We start from the raw sequence: 15,571 nt of genomic DNA, 5'->3' as shown, positions 1-15,571 counted from the left end.
CAAAGTTGTATGACAACCTCTCCTTTTAAATGAAACCATATTCTTATTTATGTTTTATGAGAACATATAACTCCCCTCGCTTTCATTGGGGATTGCTTGAACGCTAGAATTTGGTGGTTAGATTATTGGAACGCTGTTGTTGGGTTGGTCGTTGTGGTTAGTTTGTTATTTTATTTGTTATTTAATATGGTTGTTATTTTATTATTACGAAAGTTGTCCTGAAAACCAGTCATGTACTAGGAAACGCTGAGTTAATAAAAGCATTTATTTTTTGCTTAGATTCACGTTATTATTTGCAACTAGCTTATTCCCTGCTGTACCCGTGCTTTGCAACGAGAAGAGAACTTGAAAGAGAAGAATTTGTTCTTTGCATCCGTTTATAAAATAGTTACACACCCGCCAACCGTTTTAGAAACAAAATTTAACCGCACCACTTCATTTTATAAAGCTTTGTGGATCTTAATTCAGTTAATTAATGGAAACTACCATTTTTAAATTAATTTTAAATCTTGTATAGGCTAATATGAGACAGTCTTACCAAATTTTCTAATATCATTTTCATATACTTCATTCACTTTCGTCTCACTCCTTTCCATCTTTTCCCTTTATTTTTGATATCTTGGATTTCAATATTGAAGTAAACTACTGAACATAAAAAAAAGTTATTATGTACATCGAAATGTAAAAATAATCCACTAACATTAAATTATTAACAAACATCAGCTGATATAAACTTCAACAATATTTTTGTGCCTTTACAATAGTGTTTCGAAATATTAATGATTAGATATCTATACTATATAAAGTTGGAAGCTATTAATTGACCACCTATAAAGTAATTGAGCGGCGCGAAGCGAAGTGAGCGAAGCTCTTATACTACACTCCTGCTTTTGTTTTACAAATACTCCTCCTGAACGGCTGAAGCGATCTGCACCAAATTTAGCACAATCATAGTATTCAACCATGGGAAGGTATAAATCTGAAATGGTAGAAATCGGACCACAGGGGGTTTCTCTACATTAATTTAAACTTTTGGAAATTTAACATGGGCCTTATGGGTTAATTGGTTGCCATGACATTATTTGCGAGATAACAATAAAAAGGTAAACAAGAGTCGCAACATGTGTTAGTCAAGGAATCATCTAAATAGCACATTAGAAATATTGTACAGAGAAAAGGGAATATCAACCGGATTAATATCATTGAGCATAATTTACTACAAAATGAATAACCAATAATATTAAGGTCGCCGGAATGAAGCCGATGCACCATTGATTTAAATACGGTAATCCACATAGCCATTCTATTTATGTGAACCAAATATAGGCCTACAATTGAGTTTGGATACTGCAAACTGCAAGTAGACATTCCATTGTTGTGATCCAGACGTACCATTGACTTTGGATCCTGCAAATAGGCCATCGATCTCTATAGGCACTCCTTACGTGAACCAAATGTACTACCATAGACTAACCAACACAAGGGAGTATGTTTTATCTATGGTACTACTGAGTTTAGATACTGCAAGTAAACAATTCATTTACGTTAACCAAATGTGCCATTGAGTTTGTTTACTGCAAGTACACAATTCGTTTACGTGAACCCAAGTATCATTGAGTTTGAATACATTCCATTTAAGTTAACCAGAACCAGAAGTAAGGCGACCATTGACTTTGGATACTGCTAATAGGAATCTTATTTATGTGGACCAAATGGACCATTGACTTTGGATACTGCAAGAAGATTTCTCATTTATATGAATCAAATGAACCATTGCTTTGGATCCTGCAAGTAGATAATTCATTTATGTGAACCAAATGTACCATTGAGTTTGGATACTGCAAGTAAATTATTCGTTTACGAGAACCCGACGTATCATTGACTTTGGATACTGAAAGTAGATTTCTCATTTATGTGAGTCAAATGAAGCATTGCTTTGGATCCTGCAAATAGACATTCCATTTAAGTGAACCAGGCGTACCATTGGCAAATAGGAATTTTATTTAAGCGAACCAAATGTATCATTGATATTGGATACTGCAAGTAGACATTTAAGAGAACCAGATGAAACATTGACTTTGGTTCCTGCAAGTATACAATTCATATACTTGAAACAGACTGAAAATTGACTTTGAATACTTCAAATAGACATTCCGTTTTTGTGAAGCAGATATAACATTGACATTGGATACTGCAAGTATTTAATTTCATTTACGAGGAACAGATGTAGTATTGACTTTAGAAAAGTATTGGATTAACACGCTAGCTCCGCTCAATATTGCAAGCAGACAACTGCATTGTACACCTAGTAATAATACTAATTAGGACTATTTTTTTAGTAAAATAATAAAGAACACTTTTATATTTCTACCTTTAGTACATATTATTTAATTTTCATATGAAATTGAGTATCGATTAATAAATCACTTTTAACGCAACAAACAAAACTATCATATAATAATCAAAACATCAAGGATTTTAAACAAATCTAATAGTAAATATATGATTCATTATATCTCTAATTACATACTACAAAAACATAATACCATGGATAAAACAAGAGCTATGTTTTATCTATGATAATACAAACCAGTTATTTCTACCAGTTCTATTCATAGTTCATTCTCTCATTTACATTTAGACCTACACACTTACCACTGATTAAGGAAACTTAGTTACGGATATTTCATTGATTTTAGAAACGAAAGAAAACTGTTTACAACTTCATTTTATGGTATTTTATTTGTTTTCGTTTTATTAGTAGGGGGGCAATAGTTTTTTATTGCTGTTTTTAAATTGAAATTTTTGTGCATCAGCTTAAGATTACTAAATTTAACGAAATTTAAACAATGTTTATGTCAAGGGTAAGTTAAGAGGAAATTCGTTGAAAATATCAGTACAGGTACATGTAATGACCATGATACGCTCATAAAAAATTGTTCATTATTAGAATAGAACGGGAAATCTACATGAAGTATCAAAAACTAAATATAGATATAGGGTAGCAGCTACCTCTGGATCAGAAAGCATGATAATTATGGGTACCTAGTAATCTAAAATTATGATTTCAAAATTTAAGAAAAAGCAAATGGTCTGACATTACCTCTCTTGAATTGGCAAAAATATACAATTAATCATCTCTTTATCTTTTACTTTTTAAGGTGTGTTCCGTAGTCCAAACACATATTTAGCCTAAGTATATTAAAATTGTAAACATAAATATATCAAAATAATTAAGTAATATACAAATTTTAATTTTTAAATTTTTCTACAACAATCTGAAAATAAAATTACTAACAAAAGCTAAATTTTAAATAACTAATTAGGGTTAGAATCTAGGTTAATACGGCAATAGTTATATAATCTTACTTATTTCCTATGAGCAATAATCAATGAATCACCTAAAATAAAATTAAATAAACCTATCACTTGGTTGTACAAAATATTATATGCCTATTTAGTTTTTGATCCAGTTATGGTAAATATGCTTTGGCATTTCTGCTTGTTTACATTTGGGTGGCGTAGCAATAAAGGTTTGAGCAATAAACATTGTGAGTGTTCTCATGGCATCCATGGAGACCAATAAATATTTACTTTTAAAACCCTCACCTAAGAACTTTTAAAGCCAAAAGGGCAAAGCCCGTGGTCAGTATCGAAGTGTGGATAGTCCTATTACCATGATTGGTATGGCTGGCAGCTATAGTAGTTTTTACATTGTTCGGTAACACTCATACAGAAATACACCATTAGTGTATAATAGTATAGATATGTGTGGTTATCTAATAATCAGGAAATTGTTCTATACACATCTGGGTTGGTTGTATATGTTTCCTAATCAAGTCTTAGGGCTCTGCCTAAGTGCTTATAAAGTTACCATGTGTATGTGAATTATTTTAATGATTGGTTTCCATGGAAGCAGCAAAAAATTACAATCCTAGTCCAGTACAGGATATCCTACGAAGAGGGTTAAATGATTGATTTTTTAATACTTCTTGGCCGTTTGTGCAAAGAAACTTTTGTAAATTTATTAAATTTATCACGATTTTTTTACTCATGGATGATATTTTCAACTTTACTCCACACAAATTTAGGAAAATTATTATACACTCATTTTACAAATTAATGAATTACACGTAATTCTGCCAAACTAAAAACGTTTTTTTAAACTGTTTCCTATGTAATGTTTTGTCTATTTACTAACGTTATTTATTCATCTTCTATTCCAATAGTCAATGCTTCTATGCATTGAACTACAGGGTGTTTATATCGCAAACCAAATAATAATAACTACCGCACTTTTTACTACAAACCTGCTGTTACATGAACAGAATGTTACTACAAACCAACTGTTATGTTGGTATCCCTTTTTTCTTTACTTGATTTATAATCAGCTGATACGCATTGTTGCATAGAAATATCGAGGTTTAGTGCTGTTAAGAATTATTTTAAATAAATAAGTGCTTTAAATAAATAAGTAAATAAGACTCAAGATAGTGTTTCCGCAAGCTCAAATAGAGTACCTATTGTAAGTCTACTTTTTGTAGTTTTTTTTCAGATACGGGTTCCTTACAATTTTTACAATTTTATGAATAGTTTATTTTTCAAGTATTGGAATCACACATCGAATCTTAATTTAAAACTTCTTGGCATAATACCAATTATTTACTTTTAACGTACAATACTTACAATACATACTCTTTGAGTTTACGAAAACACAACGTTGAGTCTTATTCGCCATTAAGTCCCAATAACATTAAACTCATAAAGGTTCCGGAATCAACCAATCAATCAATCAATTTATTTATTGAATAATAATAATAAATACATGCATATTATACAATAGGTGCAAAAACCATACAAGGCTTGTCTGCACCAACATACTATGAAAAATATTTTTAGTTAATTAATCATAAAGGAATGGATCATAAACATAAAGAAATGACGTTTTCCAAAAGTAAACAAAACTACAGGGTGGCTGAAAAGTAACTTACACCCCCTTAACTTTTCAACCATTTGAGATATTTAAAATATATTTGCGGCAACCATCTTAGATCTGATAACAAGTATAGTCAAGTTTGGTTTAATTTTTATTTTGCAACCTCGACAAATAGGGGTCGAAAATAGGCCAAATAGGGGGTTGCTTTAGCCTAATGCAATCTAATGAACATAATCTTACTTATTAAATTCTTATACGTCAACTTATCTCGCAGCAGAATAGCCTAAATTAGTGTGAAACTTGTTATAAATTCTAATTACAACTCTAACAACTACTTAACTACATACATGCCTCCGACACAGGATTATGACTGCTAATTTTGGAACAATCTTGTAATGAAAAAACTTTTGGGATTAAGTTTCTTCATTCACGTTATTATTTTGCACGGAGCGGCTTGGTGCGTAGTTTTAATTTAAACCCGGATGGCAATTAAAGTTGCCATTGGCGGTTACGGCACACTTTTGGTTTAATTTACCCCAGTGTTAATATTATTTTATTAAATTCCTAATTTTAATTGAAATTCCTCCGCTGTCTGATATTCTTGTTATTGCGTTTTCAACAAGTAATTGACGAAATGGAAATGTGTTTTATTGTCTGGAGCGTTATTAAATGCGCTTTCGTATAACGCGATTATTGAATTATTGATATATTGTTTTACTCTCTGGACTTTATTTGATAAGTTGATGTTTAACTTTAGAAAATTACAATGATGATATTGGAATGAGTATCGTTATGGTGCGTACATTATATGTGTTATGCAATTTCCAATTGTTTTGTCGAGGACAGTTAAACGTGTAAACTGTAGTCGTTTTACAAAGTATTTTGTCTGATATTTCTCAATATATTAACGTATTTTATAAATTACTAGCTGGCCCGACAGACATCGTCCTGTCCTAATGTGGTTTTATGTCAAATGCTCGTTCATTTTTAAGATATGCTCGTTCGCTACGCTAACTCGCCTCCAGGTTGAAGTTCGTTCGCTACGCTCACTCACCTTTTGGTTGCAAATTAGCTGTTGTCATAAATTTAAAAAAATAATAGCGCTGCACCCTATTGGTAAACCTATTAACCTTTTAATGCTAATGAACATCACAGAATCAAATTGTTTAGTTGAACCAGCTGTTAAGATTCTTAAATTCCATTTATGAGTACTCATAAGGTTAACATGGGAAACTCCAGAGCCACTGGGACGGAGCCCTTATGACGGATCTGCACCAAACTTCACACAAACCATCCTTGAATAATGCTTAATAATGCCTGAAAGTTTCACTATAATCTGTCGAGCGGTTTCGGAGTCCATAAAGGACAAACAAACAAACAAACAAACATACATTTTTCTTTAAAACCATTTTTCTCAGCTCGTGTGCATCGCAGGGAAAATCTTCGCATACTATTAGAAATATATTTTACTGCAGATGTGCAGGATACCTTTATAAATTAAAATCGGTAAAAAATAAGCACAAAAGATGAATTTAAAATTAAGACAAAATTAACATGGGCCTTATGGGTTGCCATGCTGGTTACGAAATGACAACGAAATATAAACAGAAAATCAAAACAAATAGAAGAAATTTCAATCACGTGTTTTATTTACAGCTTGGGGGGAATAGAGAAGTCTGTACATGACAAATTTTGGTGACCTCTACTACTTATTTAATACGCAAGCAGGTTTTTTGTGACAATTACTCCTCCGAAACTACTGAACCGATTGACATGTTTTTGGTGTCATTGGAAATAGCAGAACGTGAAGTTGTGCAGGAAACTTTCTTTTTAGGGAAATAATTCTAGAATGAGGCCCTGGGGCCCTTAAAAGTTTCGTATTTCTCCAGAAGATTAACATGGGAAACAAAAATTGTTATGAAACTCCAGCTGTTGTCAGAAATTAAAAGTGAGAAGAAGAACATATGTTGATTATAAACAGTCAATAAGTTTGCTAATTTAATAGTTTGCTACCAACATTTACTGACTTGGTTGAAATGAAATATTTACTATTTGAATTTGGGTTGGCGTAAATATTACAATGGAAAAAAGCGAAAAAGCCTGGATAATTTGATATACTAAAAAAAACTGAATTAACACTGTGCTGTATTTCTTAGTAATCATTAAAAGAGCCGATTTGCAAACTATGTAAACATAGGAAAGTCATAGAACACCACCACGGAGAAGAAATAGAAATATTTTTTTTGGAATATGTAATCGTTATTATGGACAACCTAATGCGGCTATAAGTAAGGCTATTTGTAGAAAACACTAAAAAACAAGATCAGCTATTGAAAAATGATAAGATATTTACAAGAAATGTTGTTTATATCGATCTGTTATGTACATATTGAGTATTTCCATGATCTTTGAGTCCAATCTTTTAAAGTCACCAGAAATTATGACTTATTCGTTTTAAAATAACGCCTGTAATATTTAGCAATTACTCGAATTCGAGCAACAAGTACACTAGTAACTTTTATAATGTGTTAAATGTATTCAAATATTAGGTACTTATTTGACATTTGTATCGTGGACATTACTATTTCTAAATTCTATAACTTGGCCAGCTTTTTTCCTTTAACCATACTTGGCTCCAAATACCTAATAGAATTATAAAGTTCAAATTGGTAAACAATGTCCAAGCAGAAGCCTGGGTTTGATATCTTAAGAAGTGGTACATAGGCCAATTTAAGATATCCAGAAATTGAAAAACAACTGTCACAAACCTTGATTCAGAAACCAAAATAAACAATCCCATCTTGTTTTTAAGATCAACTAAAATTAGGAAACACTCAAAATACATTGTACTTTCCCGTTGCATTTTTCTTCTTCCTAGGGCTGTGAAGAAGAATTCCTTATTTAGCTGTTCAGAGAGCTTGTCAATTTAAAAAATACAACCTTCTGCTTCCACTTACCGAATTTTCCTCCGCATTTTTGATGATTTTGAATCACTTTCCACACAGTCATGGCTACTTAGCATCCATCAGCTAAGTATAATCATAAAAAACGTAGGAAATAGTAATAGAGGGACATAATGTACCTACCCTTTATACTATATTTTCATAGCATTGAACTAAATTAAAAATTCCACATAGATTTCATTTTGGTCAGCTCTGTAAAACACAAAATTTCTTTTTCCTACCACTGCATGGAAATTATCACATTATCACATTTGTCAATAGTACCATATACAAATAGAATTAAATATGTGTCTATGATAGTACGCAAAATGGCTCATTGTCACCCTAGAGGACCATTCCCGCTCGCTAAAATCAGCTGGTTTCACTGTTGTCGTTTTTACACCAACAACAGCCGCGGAGCCGTTACGTTAACAATAGGACAAAATCATAACCTAAAAAATCAAACATAACCTAAATGACATTTTATATACAACTATAAAGTTAATTTGTGTGTTATGATAAGTTAATCATGGTGATAGGAAAATCCTTGTGGGAATTACGAGCACATTCATTGCTGTTCTAAAAATGTATGTATCTACAGTTCTCGGGCTGCAATTATGTACTTTGCGCTCTTAATACACAAGCTATTCTTTTCTATGAAAAATCCTACTAGGTGTACAATGCAGTTGTCTGCTTGCAATATTGAGCGGAGCCAGCATATTAATTCAATGTCAATGATATATTTTGTTCGCATTTTAAATAGAATGCCTATTTGCAGTAGGAATCCAAAGTCAATCATAAGTCAGGATTAAGTGAATGAATTGTCTACTTGCAGGAATCATATTTTATGTTTCATCTGGTTCTCATAAGCTAAATGTATACTTGCAGTATCCAAAGCTAATTTTGGTTCGCATAAATGTAATGTCTATTTACAGATTCTAAAGTCAATGGTATGTCCGGTTCACGTAGACGGATTGTTTACTTGTAGTATCCAAACTCAATGGTCCATTTATTTCGTTCACTTAAATAAAATGCCGAATTGCAGTATCCGAAGTCAATGGTAGGCTTAGGCCTACTTCTGCTTCAATTATATGGGATGTCTATTTGCAGTATTCAAAGTCAATGATACGTCGGGTTAATGTCAACGAATTGTCTAATTGCAGTTAAAATATCTTAAAATACCTACTATGTATGGTCGCCATTTTATTGAACAGTATCTAACAGTATCGAAACTATGAGTGTTATATTTCGTTAACATTAATGGAATTCCTATTTGTAGACTGCAAATAGGAATTGCAGTACATATTCAAAGTCTGCATTAATCTTGCTCACATAAAATACTGTAAAAGTTATTTACAGTATCCAAACGCAATATGGTGCATTACTCTAATTCTGGCAACCCTTATGGTTATTCATTTTGTAGTAAATTATGCTCAATGCTATTAATCAAAAGCAGGAGTGTAGTATAAGAGAAGTTATAAAGTCAATGAAAAGAGCTTCGCTCACTTCGCTACGCTCTACTCAATAATTTCTATATCCTGCAAATGAATCATGGTAAACCTATGCGATACCTGCATTATTAAAAGGCAATAACGATTATTATTTGAGATCCCAGGTTCGAATCTCCTCGGTGGCCTTATAATGTTGCTACTGAATTTGTTAGAATATGATTTTCTCTTAACTTCACTAATCAGTTTTTTTTTTATCTGCGACATTTATAATTTAATTTTGTGATAAGAATGCATTTTTTATAAATACATTAACTTTTTGTTTGTAATCATTTCCTAACAGCGAATAATTGAGATAGGCTAATCGATTCTTAAAATTATCAATTCGTTTAAGTATAAACCTCTAACTTAGGTCTAGTTTTATTTTTGCAGTTAAAAGTAAGAAATATATTGTCAACAACTTTCAAAATTTCCCTTTGGTGCAATAAAATTTATCAATACGACTAATAATGTGGACTAAAAAGAATAAGTGAAAACCTTAGGGATTGGTTTACCGGTACGTTACATTACATTTATAATGACATAAAAATAAGCAGTTTGCTTAACTTGAAACCTTATTTTTCCTAGTAGCTGGAACCTAGGCTATATATTATTCCAACTTAACTTTAGACTACTACATGGCAATGTTTAAAAACTATTTTGTAAGTTAGTTTCACAGAGTGAAGTGAGGTGGTAGACAATAGGCCTATTTGGTTAAACGACGTTGTGACATCTTCTCATGAATTTGACAGAGGAGCATATAGGCCTAATTTAATTGGTGATTAATTCTTGTCGAAGTGCACACTGCAATATTAGTGTTAATCCTTTGGGATTTTATAGTCTAAGTTACACCATTTAGTTTGAAACCTTACCTGTAAACCAAGTGGTTGTGATTTCATTTCGTAAAATTATTTTGTATTTTTAGCTGCAGGTACATTTTTTACAAATTTACTTGCAAATCAAGGGCAGTGTGATTTTTGTCGGTATAAATATGTTGTAGTGTTTTTTTAATGACCTCGTTTTAACTTCTCCTTCTCCACACAACATAGGCTTAGGCCTAATTAGTTGACTATTCATTGTTGTTAAAAAGAACAGAACGATTATACAATTAAATATAAACGTCATGATTTTAATCACTCAATATATAACTGATTGTTAATCAATTCGTATTACATGCAATTAACTAATATGCTCTTTAGTATTCATAAGATTTTTTCTTTTGTACTGTATTTATAATGTGGTAGATTTGTTGACTAACATATGTCGAGTCTCTTGTTTACTTTTTAGTGTTGACTCGCAAATAATGTCATGGCAACCAATTAACCCATAAGGCCCATGTTAAATTTCTAAAAGTTTGCATTCATGTAGGAAAAATTCCTATTGTCCGATTTGTACCATTTCAGATTTATACCTTCCCATGGTTGGGTACTATGACTGTGTTAAATTTCGTGAAGATCGCTTCAGCCGTTCAGGAGGAGTATTTGTAAAACAAAAGCGGGAGTGTAGTATAAGAGCTTCGCTCGCTCCGCTCAATAATTTGTTTACTACGTTTTTGAATCGAGAGCTCAAAGTAATCTTTGAACCAATTAGCCGCAGTATTTCTTTCCCAACGAAAAGATTGGTAGGATTTGAACCTATACATACTGGACCAAAAGGCCGTATCCAGCAGACTGAGCACCAAAAGTCCTGATTCCAATGTGCCCTGGCTTAAGTGAACAAAAGTTCACATTCATTTAGTTATATGAGTTAAAAAGTAGAGGGGGGCAGTTAATGTTAACAGTTGTTCAGAGGTTTTTTAACTGGGTTAACCAGGGTTAACCTATAAAGTACCTGGGGACCGAGTCATGGCTTGGTGTAGTTTATTTCGATTGTAAAAGCAATATAGAGGAAATTCACGTTTTATTTACAACTAATTTTGACTTTTATTATTTGAGTTTCAGTGGAAATTTTAATTTATTATGATGAAAATTTTAACCTGGCAATCCTCATGACATTAATTTATTTTAGTCGACGAAAGGTCGCTCGTTAATAATAGTCTATACTTGCATAAACGTTGTTTTGACATTTTGTTTAAATTAAAACAGCTGATTATTTTGGTGATTAAGTTTTGGTAGGAGACAGCCAAGTTTAATAATCAGTATTTGATCGGAACATGGAACTATTTCCACTTATATCGAATTATTATATTCAGTGTAATCTTTGCTCAATAGTAACTACTGATGTTTTTCTTTTTGTACTGTATTTTGTAATTTGCTAGTATACTGTGGGTGGATGGCTTATGATGAACACAACTTGCATGTCTTTTGTTTACTTTTTCCTCGTTATTTTTTTCAACCAACATGATTACTTATGGGTACTCAACCTTATGGGGTTTTAAACCCATAAGGCCAATGTAAAAAAGTTTTGACTTTCAATTTCATTTTTTACGTAACTAGATTTTTGTTGGCAGTTTTAACTGCATTAAACACGTTTTAAGGCCAGAAATTAATTATTTACAACATTTGAAGGAAATCTTCGAAGACGTTTTCGAGATCTTTGTGCACGCAAGCATACAAACATACATACGAGCAAACTTTGATCACATAAGAGTATAGGATTATTTATTGTGAAACAGAAAACATTCTTTTAAAACGTTATAAATTGATTTTGTAAGCTATAAAATTCCAAGAATGTTGAATGTTTCAGGTATTTACCAGTGTAAAAGGCACCTGAAGGATACCAGAGATTAAGGGAAACACTCATATATTTGTACTAATAAATGTATTTTTGGAGAAAATAAAAGAAATTCTAGTCAATTTTTTACATTTGTATATGTGTTGTATATCTCAATTTAAGAATATAAAATTGAATCTTTATTGATACTATCATACATTTTCACCACTACACACTCTTACTCTCTCAACCACATCTTTAATATATTTACTATGAAAACTTGATGTTTTATGAAAACAAGCTTCAATTCCATGAACGATCTCTGGTAGCAAATCATGTAGTTCATTGTAATAGTTTTCAGTCAGAGAAATCATGTCTATTATATCAGAGGGGATAACACGTGCTGCTCTAACAATACAGACAATAAAAGTTAAGGGGTCGAACCCAGCACTGATACAGGCTAAGATGTCAACAGCAATATCAGTTGTGTCTTTGTAAAGGCCGTAGACGTATGTGGCCGAAGGCCGAGTCAATTCCAAGGGGGACAAAATCCTTCAGAAGAATGGAGACACTGCAGTTGTAGTATTCTGCTAACAAACGCCTCTGGTTGATTTCAAGATCTCTGGAATGTTTTAAAGAACATTCTTCTGGGAAAGTTTCTAAAGATTGTTTCAACTCCTTTGACCTAGCTGCTGCTAATTCCTGGATGGACGATGAATGGTCAACATACACTTTAAACACTTTGTCAAGACCTTCCAAACTCTTTATTGCTTTGGTATGTTTAGGATCTTCTGAGGGATCCAAAGATGGGTTTGCAGCAATCTGGAAGAGAAAAAAATATTAGTGTTCCTTCTTCCTGTCTTCCTGGTTGCTGGGAACAGGATTTTAAAGGAGCAGGTATGGAATGTTCCAGATTATATAGAAGTTGTTATCATTTGTAGGAGAAGACAAGAAAATTAGCAAGAAACAAATAGTTTTTTTAATAGCCCGATTTCCCTGTTAAGACTGTAAAATGTAAGGAAAGAAAGAGAATATTTGTATTTTAATACTCATGTCATCAAATTGTGATATTATAGTCATAAATTATATCTTTTGAGAGGTACCAAGCTATTATGGCAATATAACCTTCATTAAAAATACAGTACAATAAAGAACCGTGCTATAAAACTCCTTTCAACAGTAAACAGTGTGTAAATCATTTTAGTTAATCTACATTTATACCGGAGTTTACAAAACATGTTTAAAATTAAAATTTACAACAAATAAGTTGTTTCCCCTCATGGAAACACTTACTTTACAGGACTTTTTAAAGCCTTATTTACAGTGGAGTAATCATCAAAATTCTGAATTTTTGGCAACAATTATTATTGAAAACTAAATTGTGAAATTGTTGTTCTAAACTTGGTTATATTAGCCAGCTATATTTACTAAAAGCCCAATGATCAGAAAGTTCCAAAGACACTGCTGACCTTTCTAAGGATAGCCCTCTTCTGATTGGCTGATGTTGCCAATTCTGAGCAATGTATAACCTCTTAGCTACAAAGCTATATCAAATTTATTACAGCATTTTCAAATATCTTAAGAAAATATTCACTAAGTGCTGCCTACAAATAAAATCTGAATTTGATCGTAGTACAAGAACTACAACAATATAAATAAAATTAAAATTAAACAGTTTGATTCCAAACAAAAATATTTAGAATTCCTTTGAATATAGATGTTACACATTTTACTTTTGAATATTAAAATCATACGTATTTTGGTGTAAGGGACTTGAGAACACTAAAATCATTTTATCAATAGAACCATTCATTATTTAACCATTTTGCTATCACTATTGAATCCTCCATTGGAAAGTACTTATTGAAAAATTAATGTTTTTAAACATGTGCACAATGTGAAATAATTAACCACACTACAACAATGTTACACTATAAAACTTCAAGCAGACTGACCTTGCACTTTTTAACCTTAATATTTAATCATTTTAATCTAAGGTAGGCCTATACCAAGTTATACTGAGTTTTATGGCAAAATACGAATTTTCGTGAGGTTGTGGCTTTCGTCAATCACGTTTTAAGCCTATAAGTCCCTAGTTCCAAAATGTTGTCAAAATTCCTTCCGCTGGATTTCGTGATATACATTAGAGACATACAGACAGATAGGCAAACAGAATTTGCTCGTATTAAAGTATGGGATAAATTAATTTAGTTGTTTATTTTGAACGCGATGAATTTAAATTACTTGGTATCTACGAAAAATAACTAATATAAATTACTTACCACTGTAAATAAGATACAAAACACCACTTTCGGTATCATTTTTGCTCTAGCATTCACTTCAATAATTACTATATTCAACCAACTAAATGATGACTGAAGTATCCCATGAAGTAATTTTGCTTCTATTTAAGACACATGGGAAATCACTGAGTTATCCTCCCAATGATTGAAAAGGCTGTCATCATTTTTAATATTCACCAAACATGTTTCAGATTTCCTCTTGAATATGAACAAGATTCTATAAATAATTCCGATTTAATTTGTGATACTGTGGAATTACTGACTAACAAAAATATTGTCACACGTTTTATCATGGTTGTGATTCAATGCACAGTTTATCTTCATGACTTAACAAAAAGTGATAATTTTGATAGGAAATGTGGTTTTATTTTATATTTGTACGTTTACATGCACAAAATAATCTACTATCTGAGTTTAGGTACTTATATATTAAGAACCATTACAGACTTCTCATCCTATTGTACATTTTGAAGCTCGTTTTTCTTGTCTAGTTCATGTCTCGTGAAACGGTGTCGCTAGTGTCGATGAAACTTTGTTTCTATTATTTTAGGGTTAATTTAATGATTTGTGCTTTATTTTTTGCTTATATAACTAGGGGACAGTTATTTTTTATGATTAGATTGTTTTATATGGTTAAACAAGGTTTTAAATGACTTTATGACTTTATATGGTTTATCGGTATAAAGGAAAACAAATTGTTAACAAAACACAATCTCAACAGTGCACCACACAGAACTAACAATACAAATTGTTGGCTTCAGCTATTCCATAAGGATGAGAAAATTTGGTCTCATTGGAGTATTTTTTATTCATGTCATTACTTCCTATTTATTAATTTACAAAGCTCGATTGCAGTTCAGCTCCCAAACCATCATTCAATTTGAAAATATTTTGCTATGTCTATATATGTGGCTTGTGTAAGTTCTGTTCTTTACTTGGAAATAAATACAATACAAAGATGACAAAATCATTACATTACATTCTATACACTTTGGTATAACACGATTAATAAAAATTATTGATATTGTTTTCCCCTATTTCATTCTCTAGATTTTATTTGATGGATTGATATTTTGTTTTGGAAATTATTGGTATTATACAAGCTATAACATTAAACTCTTTTAAATGAATACAAATTTATTTAGAAAAGAAGAACTAAAAGATATATATATATATTTTTAACATAGCCCAATTTTTGGTTACCATTCTTGATCCACCATTTGGGATTGGGCGTAGTAAAACATATATATA

The sequence above is a fragment of the Macrosteles quadrilineatus genome, unplaced genomic scaffold (genome assembly GCF_028750875.1).
Source record: "Macrosteles quadrilineatus isolate MER2022 unplaced genomic scaffold, UCM_ALF_1.0 Scaffold_3__2_contigs__length_128488019, whole genome shotgun sequence".
Lineage (NCBI taxonomy): Eukaryota > Metazoa > Arthropoda > Insecta > Hemiptera > Cicadellidae > Macrosteles > Macrosteles quadrilineatus.
Note: the sequence above shows the minus strand (reverse complement) of the source record.